Here is a 12,034-nt window from a genome sequence, read left to right on the forward strand (position 1 = left end):
GTAGATCGTGCCCCTGATCTCGGACTAAGGGTCGACGGGGGTGCGCATCATACAGGCGAGCGCCACCACGTCGTCTGCCCTGACTCAGCTGGGATCGAAGCCGGCGCTCCCGGACGGAGCCATGCTAGGGTCGGAGGACCATAAACCGGCAGACTCTCCTCCCCATTTCCAGGCTCTTGCGGCGCTAGTGGCACTGGCTGCGGTGGACTGTGAGATGGTGGCTCGAGCAGTTCCTCTAACTGCTGGCCCCTCTGCTGCTGCTGCTCCTGGAGCTCCCGCAGCTCCTGTTGCCGGTCCTGCTCCCGCAGCTCCTCGAGCTGGGGACCATCTGGTTGCTGCCCCTCCTCTCCTTCTTTCTGCTGCGGCCGCTGCTGCCCCTCCTGTAGTTGTTGCCACGTCTCCTGCACGCGCTCCTCCTCCTCTCTCTTCCTCTGCTCCTCGACGGAGCGAAGCCCGACGGGCTAGGCATCCGCTTCGCGACGGGAGAGGTCTCGACCTCCTCATCGATAGGGCGGACGTCCTTCGAAGACCCGTCGCCGCCTGACCCATCACTTATGGTGATAGGATCCCCCTCGACCCTAGGTCGGGGAGGCTCGGGGGCTCCCTCCTGCCCTTAGGGGCGAGGTGCCTCGACCCGCTTCGGCGACAACGGGGTGGACTCCCCCGTCAATGGGCGAGGCGGGGTGCCCTCGGCACTAGTCGGCAGCCGAGAGTCGGAGGAGCCTGTAAGCACTCAAAGGAAAAAGGTCAGCCGTCATGATGATCGACATAAAGACAACACAACCCCCATAGCGACGGGAATGAACCGCTAACCTGATTCTTTGGAGGCCGCTCCCGCCTTAAGCCTTTTGGCCATCGAGGGCTAGGCCTGCTCGAGCGTCCGCTTCAACCTGAGGAGAGAGGAACGGGCATGAGAGAGGCCATTACACGAGAAGACGCAAAGACATAGGAAGATGAGAATCATAACGTCGGAGATCTTACCCCACAGGGAGGATGGCCCGCCTGCCGGTACCTCGACCGGCAGGCCTCGAGCCGCCCCGTGTCAAGGCTCCAGGCCCCTCACGAACGGGCGCAGGCCTCGGCTCGGCATCCCTCGCCTGGCGAGCGCCAGGGCTAGCGCTCCTACGGCTTGCTTCCCCCTTGCTGGAGGCTGCGGCGCGGCCACGGGTCAACGGCCCCGTCGCCAGGGACATAGCCCGGTCGCCCGCCTTTGACGTAGGGGGAGGTTGGGGGCGCGGGAGGGTCCGACCTTGCGAAGGCGCGGGAGGGGTATCAGCACGGGAGCGGCGTGGGGATGACTCCCTCTGTTACCTCTTTAGAGACCTGCTTGGACCCCCATTTGGGGCTCCCGTACGCGGGATGTCAACGTCGGTCTGAGGCGGACCCTCGAGGATCCTGTCAAGATGGGACGCCATCCCCTCGGAGTCGTCGCTGTCATCGTCACCGTCGCCACTGTCGTCCTCATCGGGGGACTCTTCCTCAGGCTCCCCCCTCTGTCTGGACTTCGCTCGGCGTGTCTCCAACGCTTGGCGCTCGAGATTTTTTTTCTTCTCCTTCTTCTTTTTTAAGACCATTGCGGACTTCTACTTTTCCGCGGACTCTCGCCGCTTGTCACGGTCGACCTCATCCTCCTTCACTAGAGGCCTCGAGGATCGAACGTCGATCGATCCCTGTGCAAACAAGGACAAGTCTTAAGAAGGACCGAAGAAAATCGAGAATCAAAGTCGTAAGTAGACAAAAGACTTACCAGGTCAATTAACCCCACGTCGGGCCTCATAGGGAAGCCATTGACATGCTTAGGCTGGAAATCGCCTGCAACACCCGCCCTAACCCTGGCGGCGACCTCATCATCCGCGGGTGCCTCGTTGGACATCCGGCAAGCCTCAAGATCCCGAAACGAAACGCCGGGACCCATCTCGTCCAACCTCAATGGCCGAGACATCAATGGGAGAACCCTCCGATAATGGACGGCCGAGAGGACGAGAGCGGCTGTCAGGCCTTCCTCGCGTAGCTTGTTCAAGGCGCCGAGGAGGGGGTCGAGCCGCGAGTGGTGAGCTTGGACAACGCCATACTTCCAGTGCTCGGGACGCTCCGAGATTAGACGCCTAGTGTAGGCCGGGAGGAGGACGTCGTCGTTCCGCAAGTAAAACCATTAGGAGTCCCATCCGGCATGGTTCGACGAAAACCCCACCGGGATGTACTCGCGCGGCCTCTCCAACTTGCCGGTCTTGAGCACCAGATTGAGGCACCCAGCTCGAACCGGCTTCCTCACCCCAGCGCTTCCACCAGGGGCGTTGAAGAGCTCGCCCCGGTACAGATGGAGCCACAAATCCCAGTGGGGCATCATCCCCAGGTAGCCCTCACACACTGCGGCAAAGACCGCCGCGGCGGTGACGGCGTTTGGCGAGAAATGTTGGAGCTCCACCCCCGTAGTGGTGGCAGAGCGCCCGCATGAAGCGACTCAGAGGAGCACCCAAGCCGTGGCGGTGGAATTTGGTGAAAGAGACCACGTAGCCCTTGGGCGGCCTTGGCTCCTGGTGGTCCGCCGCCAGTGCAATCCACTCCGGCCGCGACGACGAAGTGCGGGGGCGCAGGAGTCCTTCCTTCTCAAGCTCCAAAAGCCGACGCTCCGTGATCGACGACAGGCACCAGTCATCGGCGGCGATAAGTCTCACAAGCATTCTCAGGTGCGAGAAGGGTGACCTCATGACTGCTCGAGGGTGCGCGCGTGAGAAATGGCAAGGGGCAAAAATGGGGGCAGAAAGCGGAAGGAGCGACGGCAACGAGACCACGGGGGCATTTATAGACGGCAGCCCACCAACGGACAGATCCGATAAGTGCGGTAACTCCTCCCTTAAATGTGCCATCTAACGGTCCTCACCTCTCTCACAGATGGGACGCTACAAATTCCGCGTCGGTATAGTGCAGCAACGGCCCCTGCCTAAAAAGACGCGCCCAACGGGCAAAAAGGCGAACCGCCACGGCCTTTTCCTTCCCTCGTAAGCCAAGGTACGCGTTCGTCACAGCTAAAATCTTGAGAGGTCGCAGGCTGGCCTACCGAATGGGTTCGACAGCCGAGAGGTCGAGAAGGTCGAGAGGAATCCCCCCGAAGGGAGGCATCAAGCCGCTGGACTCTATCGAATGAGACCAGTAACCCCAACCACGTCGACCCTGCTTTATGAGGACGCCTCCGGTTTACAGCTGACCCCCTCGAACGGGGCACGGGTTCTCACTTGGATTACCCGCTAGGAGCTCAGTCTGGGGGAGACGACGCTCGCTCCACCGGGAGTACGTCGCAACCCCTGCGCAAAACAAGCCAATCCCGGTTTCCAGCCCATGTTCATGATGGACATCAAGAGCGTTTCCACAGAACAGGTAACATAACCCTCGGAGGGGTCAAAAAACCCCTCCAAGGGCTCGGGGGCTACCCCCGCGGGGTCGCTCGCGCGCCCCCACAGAAACCCGAGCAAAAAATATAGCCTCCACTCGAGCGCAAGCGCTCGAATAGAGGCTCAGGGGCTACTGTCGAGGATATCAGTAAGGGGTACCCTAACTGACGGGCTTATCGAGAACATCCGTACGCAAGTCGAGGCCTCCAACTCGACGCCCTACCCAATCATACGCACAGTCCTTGACGATCGTAACCTCGAACACGGAAATAGTGTCCTGCGAATCGACCAAGGCTCGAGCGCCGGCTACCGTCGAATACAGAAGTGGGCTTCTACGAACCGGAAGGCCTCAAGCGTAAGGACGCCGCCCGCCGCCTGACACGGGCACGGGGACCAGGGCATTAAATGCGCCTGCCGTGTTCTCACCTAACCCGACAGTCACGGGAAGCGTGATAGGAGACCAGCGCCCGTCCTGTCGTTCTTTTTGCAGCTTTCCCCACCAAATCAGCCAGGGCGCGGCAGAGTGCAGGGAGCGGGTCGAGACGTCTAATCAAGACCCCCCTCTAGACACCCAAAGTCAGCGCTCTGGCCCGTGAGGTGTTACACGGCACCTGACCCTCGAATAGACATGTTCCCTTCCCTGGTAAGGATCGGGCGACGACTGACGGCATCCCAACCACTCCGACGCAGCTGCTGCCACAACGTACAAGCGTGCAACGTATAAACCAGTCCGAGACGGCGCACGGGAGCAGGATTCAAGGGCATGCGTAATCATCATCAAAGTACCAAGACAAGACGGCTCGAGGCCACGCCGGTACGGAGGCCTCGAGTAGGTCCGCGCGCCATACCTCTATCGACCCCTACTCTATCACCTATGCATGTACCCTGGGCCTCTCCTTGGAACTATAAAAGGGGAGGTCCGGGAGCGGAGGAACACACAAGCCATACGTAGCAGAGCAACCTCACTCCACCACAGTTCATACCACTCTTGTATTTCACCCCTGTACAAGCACTTAGATGCAGAATAATACAAACACTCCCCCCCGCTGGACGTAGGGCCTTCTCTTGCCCGAACCAGGATAAATCTTTGTGTCTTTCTGCATCACCATCTAGAAAAGGGAGCACGCATACAAGTTTTACTCGTTGGTGTGACCCCCCGGGGGGAAAACACCGGCACACTATTTGGTACTCCTAGGTGAAGAGGCTCAAGTGGAAGCTTGGTTCGGTCAGTTTGGAGATAGTGCTTATCCTTATGCAAGATAGGCGCACGATTTACATGGAACATGTCATATGCTCATAAATCAATTTGGATGCACCCGATGGAACTCCTTGATGACATGTGTCATATGGAATCTTGCTTCGGTCCATTTGGAGACATTGTTAGTTTCGGTGCAAGATAGGTGCACAGTTTGCACCTAATGCACCATAGTCTAATAAACCATTCTCGACGCACTATTTGGTACTCCTGGGTGAAGAGGCTCAAGTGGAAGCTTGGTTCGGTCAGTTTGGAGATAGTGCTAATCCTTATGCAAGGTAGCTGCATGGTTTGCATGGAACATACCATATGCTTGGAAATCAATTAGGATGCACCCGATGGAACTCCTTGAGGACATGTGTCATATGGAATCTCGCTTCGGTCCATTTGGAGATATTGTTAGTTTCGGTGCAAGATAGGTGCATAGTTTGCACCTAATGCACCATAGTCTATGAAACCATTTTGGACACACTTGTTGGTACTTCTAGGTGAAGGGTCTCAAGTGGATACTCGGTTCGGTCTGTTTGGGGATAGTGCTAATCTTGATGCAAGATAGGTGCACGGTTTACATGGAACATACCAAATCCTTGGAAATCAACCTGGATGCACATGATGGAACTCCTAGATGACGTGTGTCATACGAAATCTTGCTTCGGTCTGTTTGGAGACAGTGTTAGTTTCGGTGCAAGATAGGTGCAAGGTTTGCACATAATGCAGCATAGGCTAAGAAACCATTTTGGACGCACCCGATGGTACTCCTAGGTAAAAGGCTCAAGTGAAAGCTTGGTTTGGTCTATTTGGAGATAGTGCTAATCTTGATGCAAGATAGATGCACGGTCTACATGGAACGTACCATATGCTTAGAAATTAATTTGGACACACCCGATAGAACTCCTTGATGACGTGTGTCATATTGAATCGCTTTGGTGTGCTTAGAGACAGTATTAATTTCGGTGCAAGATATGTGCACAGTTTGCGCCTGATGCACCAAAGTCTAAAAAACCATTTTGGAAGCATTTGTTGGTAGTCTAGGTGAAGAGGCTCAAGTGGAGGCTCGGTTCGGTCTGTTTAGAGATAGTGCTAATCTTGACGCAAGATAGGTGCACGATTTGCATGGAACATACCCAATGCTCAGAAATCAATTTGGACGCATAAGATGGAACTCCTAGATGACATGTGTAATATGGAATCTCACTTCGATACGTTTAGAGATAGTGTTAGTTTCAGTGCAAGATAGGTGCACGGTTTGCACCTAATGCACCATAGGTTAAGAAACCATTTTGGACGCACCCGATCGTACTCCTAGGTCAAGGGGCTCAAGTGAAAGCTCGGTTTGGTCTGTTTGGAGATAGTGCTAATCTTGATGCAAGATAGATGCACGGTTTGCAAGGAACATACAATATGCTCAGAAATCAATTAGGACCCACCTGATATAAATCCTTGATAATGTGTCATATGGAATCTTGCTTTGGTTCGTTTAGAGACAGTTTTAGTTTTGGTAGAAGATATGTGCACGGTTTACGCCTAATGCACCATAGGCTAAGAAACCATTTTAGACGCACCCAATGTTACTCGTAGTTGAAGAGGCTCAAGTGGAGGCTCGATTTGGTCTGCTTGGATATAGTGCTAATCTTGATCCTAGATAGTTGCACAGTTTGCATAGAACGTACCATATGTTAATAAATTAATTTCGACGCACCCAATGGAACTCCTAGATGATGTGTGTCATATGGAATCTCGCTTCGGTCTATTTGGAGACAATGTTAGTTTCAGTGCAAGGTAGGTGCATTGTTTGTGCCTAATGCACCATAGTCTAAGAAACCATTTTTGACGCACCTGTTTCTACTCCTAGATGAAGAGGCTCAAGTGGAAGCTCGTTTCGGTGTGTTTGGAGATAGTGCTAGTCTTGATGCAAGATAGGTGCACGGTTTGCATGGAACATACCATATGCTTGGAAATCAATTTGGATGCACCTGATGGGACTCCTTGATGATGTGTGTCATATGGAATCTCTCTTTGGTCTATTTAGAAATAGTGTTAGTTTCGGTGCAAAATATGTGCATGGTTTGTGACTAATCCACCATAGTCTAAGAAACCATTTTGGAAGCACCTGTTGGTACTTTGGTGAAGAGGCTCAAGTGGAAGCTCGGTTTGATCTGTTTTGGAGATAGTGCTAATCTTGATGCAAGATAGGTGCATGATTTGCAAGGAACATACCATATGCTTAGAAATCAAATTGGACGCACCCAATAGAACTCCTAGATGACGTGTGTCATATGGAATCTTGCTTCGGTCCGTTTTCAGACATTATAAGTTTTAGTGCAAGATAGGTGCACAGTTTGCACCTAATGCACCATAGTCTAAGAAACCATTCTGGACGCACTATTTGGTACTCTTGGGTGAAGAGGCTCAAGTGGAAGCTTGGTTCGGTCAGTTTGGAGATAGTGCTAATCCTTATGCAAGGTAGCTGCATGGTTTGCATGGAACATACCATACACTTGGAAATCAATTTGGATGCACCCAATGGAACTACTTGAGGACGTGTGTCATATGGAATCTCGCTTCGGTCCATTTGGAGACATTGTCAGTTTCGGTGCAAGATAGGTGCATAGTTTGCACCTAATGCACCATAGTCTAAGAAACCACTTTGGACACACTTGTTGGTACTCCTAGGTGAAGGGTCTCAAGTGGATGCTCGGTTCGGTCTGTTTGGAGATAGTGCTAATCTTGATGCAATATAGGTGCACGGTTTGCATGGAACATACCAAATGCTTAGAAATCAATCTGGATGCACATGATGGAACTCCTAGATGATGTGTGTCATACGAAATCTTGCTTCGGTCTGTTTGGAGACAGTGTTAGTTTCGGTGCAAGATAGGTGCAAGGTTTGCACATAATTCAGCATAGGCTAAGAAGCCATTTTGGACGCACCCGATGGTACTCCTAGGTAAAAGGCTCATGTGAAATCTTGGTTTGGTCTATTTGGAGATAGTGCTAATCTTGATGCAAGATAGATGCACGGTCTGCATGGAACATACCATATGCTTAGAAATTAATTTGGACACAACCGATAGAACTCCTTGATGACATGTGTCATATTGAATCGCTTTGGTGTGCTTAGAGACAGCATTAGTTTCGGTGCAAGATATGTGCACAGTTTGCGCCTAATACACCAAAGTCTAAAAAACCATTTTGGAAGCACTTGTTGGTACTCCTAGGTGAAGAGGCTCAAGTGGAGGCTCGGTTCGGTCTGTTCAGAGATAGTGCTAATCTTGACGCAATATAGGTGCACGATTTGCATGGAACATACCCTATGCTCAGAAATCAATTTGGACGCTCAAGATGGAACTCCAAGATGACATGTGTCATATAGAATCTCACTTCGATCCGTTTAGAGATAGTGTTGGTTTCAGTGCAAGATAGGTGCACGGTTTGCACCTAATGCACCATAGGTTAAGAAACTATTTTGGACGCACCCGATGGTACTCCTAGGTCAAGGGGCTCAAGTGAAAGCTCGGTTCGGTTTGTTTAGAGATAGTGCTAATCTTGATGCAAGATAGATGCACGGTTTGCATGGGACATATGATATGCTCAGAAATCAATTAGGACCCACCTGATATAACTCCTCGATAATGTGTGTCATATGGAATCTTGCTTTGGTTCGTTTAGAGACAGTTTTAATTTTGGTAGAAGATATGTGCACGGTTTATGCCTAATGCTCCATAGGCTAAGAAACCATTTTAGACGCACCCAATGGTACTCGTAGTTGAAGAGGCTCAAGTGGAGGCTCGATTTGGTCTGCTTGGATATAGTGCTAATCTTGATGCAAGATAGTAGCACAGTTTGCATGGAACATACCATATGTTAATAAATCATTTTGGACGCACCAAATGGAACTCCTAGATGATGTGTGTCATATGGAATCTCGCTTCGGTCTATTTGGGGACAATGTTAGTTTCTGTGCAAGATAGGTGCATAGTTTGTGCCTAATGCACCATAGTCTAAGAAACCATTTTGACGCACCTGTTTGTACTCCTAGATGAAGAGGCTCATGTGGAAGCTCATTTCGGTCTGTTTGGAGATAGTGCTAATCTTGATGCAAGAAAGGTGCACGGTTTTCATGGAACATACCATATGCTTGGAAATCAATTTGGATGCACCTGATGGGACTCCTCGATGACGTGTGTCATATGGAATCTCGCTTTAGTCTATTTAGAAATAGTGTTAGTTTCGGTGCAAAATATGTGCATGGTTTGTGACTAATGCACCATTGTCTAAGAAACCATTTTGGAAGCACCTGTTCGTACTTTGGTGAAGAGGCTCAAGTGGAAGCTCGGTTTGATCTGTTTTGGAGATAGTGCTAATCTTGATGCAAGATAGGTGCATGATTTGCAACGAACATACCATATGCTTAGAAATCAATTTGGACGCACCCAATGGAACTCCTAGATGACGTGTGTCATATGGAATCTTGCTTCGGTCCGTTTGTAGACATTGTAAGTTTTAGTGCAATATAGGTGCACAGTTTGCACCTAATGCACCATAGTCTAGGAAACCATTTTGGACGCACTATTTGGTACTCCTGGGTGAAGAGGCTCAAGTCGAAGCTTGGTTCGGTCAGTTTGACATACCATATGCTTGGAAATCAATTTGGATGCACCCTATGGAACTCTTTGAGGACGTGTGTCATATGGAATCTCGCTTCGGTCCATTTGGAGACATTGTCAGTTTCGGAGCAAGATAGGTGCATAGTTTGCACCTAATGCACCATAGTCTAACAAACCATTTTGGACACACTTGTTGGTACTCCTAGGTGAAGGGTCTCAAGTGGATGCTCGGTTCGGTCTGTTTGGAGATAGTGCTAATCTTGATGCAATATAGGTGCACAGTTTGCATGGAACATACCAAATGCTTAGAAATCAATCTGGATGCACATGATGGAACTCCAAGATGATGTGTGTCATACGAAATCTTGCTTCGGTCTATTTGGAGACAGTGTTAGTTTCGGTGCAAGATAGGTGCAAGGTTTGCACATAATGCAGCATAGGCTAAGAAGCCATTTTGGACGCACCCGATGGTACTCCTAGGTGAAAGGCTCAAGTGAAAGCTTGGTTTGGTCTATTTGGAGATAGTGCTAATCTTGACGCAAGATAGATGCACGGTCTGCATGGAACGTACCATATGCTTAGAAATTAATTTAGACACACCAGATAGAACTCCTTGATGACGTGTGTCATATGGAATCGCTTTGGTGTGCTTAGAGATAGTATTAGTTTCGGTGCAAGATATGTGCACAGTTTGCGCCTAATGGACCAAAGTCTAAAAAACCATTTTGGAAGCACTTGTTGGTACTCCTAGGTGAAGAGGCTCAAGTGGAGGCTCGGTTCGGTCTGTTTAGAGATAGTGCTAATCTTCACGCAAGATAGGTGCACGATTTGCATGGAACATACCCTATGCTCAGAAATCAATTTGGACGCACAAGATTGAACTCCTAGATGACATGTGTCATATGGAATCTCACTTCGGTCTGTTTAGAGATGGTGTTAGTTTCAGTGCAAGATAGGTGCACGGTTTGCACCTAATGCACCATAGATTAAGAAACCATTTTTGACGCACCCGATGGTACTCCTAGGTCAAGGGGCTAAAGTGAAAGCTCGGTTTGGTCTGTTTGGAGATAGTGCTAATCTTGATGCAAGATAGATGCACGGTTTGCATGGAACATACGATATGCTCAGAAATCAATTAGGACCCACCTGATATAACTCCTTCATAATGTGTGTCATGTGGAATCTTGCTTTGGTTCGTTTAGAGACAGTTTTAGTTTTGGTAGAAGATATGTGCACGGTTTACGCCTAATGCACCATAGGCTAAGAAACCATTTTAGAAGCACCCAATGGTACTCGCAGTTGAAGAGGCTCAAGTGGAGGCTCGATTTGGTCTGCTCGGATATAGTGCTAACCTTGATGCAAGATAGTTGCACAGTTTGCATGGAACATACCATATGTTAATAAATCAATTTGGACGCACCCAATGGAACTCCTAGATGATGTGTGTCATATAGAATCTCGCTTCGGTCTATTTGGGGACAATGTTAGTTTCCGTGCAAGATAGGTGCATAGTTTGTGCCTAATGCACCATAGTCTAAGAAAAAAATTTTGACGCACCTATTTGTACTCCTAGATGAAGAGGCTCAAGTGGAAGCTCGTTTCGGTCTGTTTGGAGATAGTGCTAATCTTGATGCAAGAAACGTGCACGGTTTGCATGGAACATACCATATGCTTGGAAATCAATTTGGATGCACCTGATGGGAGTACTTGATGACGTGTGTCATATAGAATCTCGCTTTAGTCTATTTAGAAACAGTGTTAGTTTCGGTGCAAAATATGTGCATTGTTTGTGACTAATGCACCATAGTCTAAGAAACCATTTTGGAAGCACCAGTTCGAACTTTTGTGAAGAGGCTCAAGTGGAAGCTCGGTTTGATCTGTTTTGGAGGTAGTGCTAAACCTGATGCAAGAAAGGTGCATGATTTGCAAGGAACATACCATATGCTTAGAAATCAATTTGGACGCACCCAATGGAACTCCTAGAAGACGTATGTCATATGGAATATTGCTTGAGTTCCATTTGTAGACATTGTAAGTTTTATTGCAAGATAGGTGCCCAGTTTGCGCCTAATACACCATAGTCTAAGAAACCATTTTGGATGCACTTTTTGGTACTCCTGGGTGAAGAGGCTCAAGTGGAAGCTTGGTTCGGTCAGTTTGGAGATAGTGCTAATCCTTATGCAAGGTAGGTGCATGGTTTGCATGAAACATACCACATGCTTGGAAATCAATTTAGATGCACCCGATGGAACTCCTTGATGACGTGTGTCATATGGAATCTCGCTTCGGTCCATTTGGAGACACTGTTAGTTTCGGTGCAAGATAGGTGCACGGTTTGCACCTAATGCACCATAGGATAAGAAACTATTTTGGACACACCCGATGGTACTCCCAGGTCAATGGGCTCAAGTGATGCAAGATAGATGCACGGTTTGCATTGAACATACGATATGCTTAGAAATCAATTAGGACGCACCTGATATAACTCCTTGATGATGTGTTTCATATGGAATCTTGCTTTGGTTTGTTTAGAGACAGTGTTAGTTTTGGTAGAAGATATGTGCACGGTTTACGCCTAATGCACCATAGGCTAAGAAACCATTTTAGACGCACCCGATGGTACTCATAGTTGAAGAGGCTCAAGTGGAGGCTTGATTTGATTTGTTCGGATATAGTGCTAACCTTGATGCAAGATAGGCGCACGGTTTGCATGGAACATACCATATGCTTGAAAATCAATTTGGACGCACCCAATAGAACTCCTAGATGACGTGTGTCATATA

Source organism: Sorghum bicolor, chromosome 3 (genome assembly GCF_000003195.3).
Source record: "Sorghum bicolor cultivar BTx623 chromosome 3, Sorghum_bicolor_NCBIv3, whole genome shotgun sequence".
NCBI lineage: Eukaryota > Viridiplantae > Streptophyta > Magnoliopsida > Poales > Poaceae > Sorghum > Sorghum bicolor.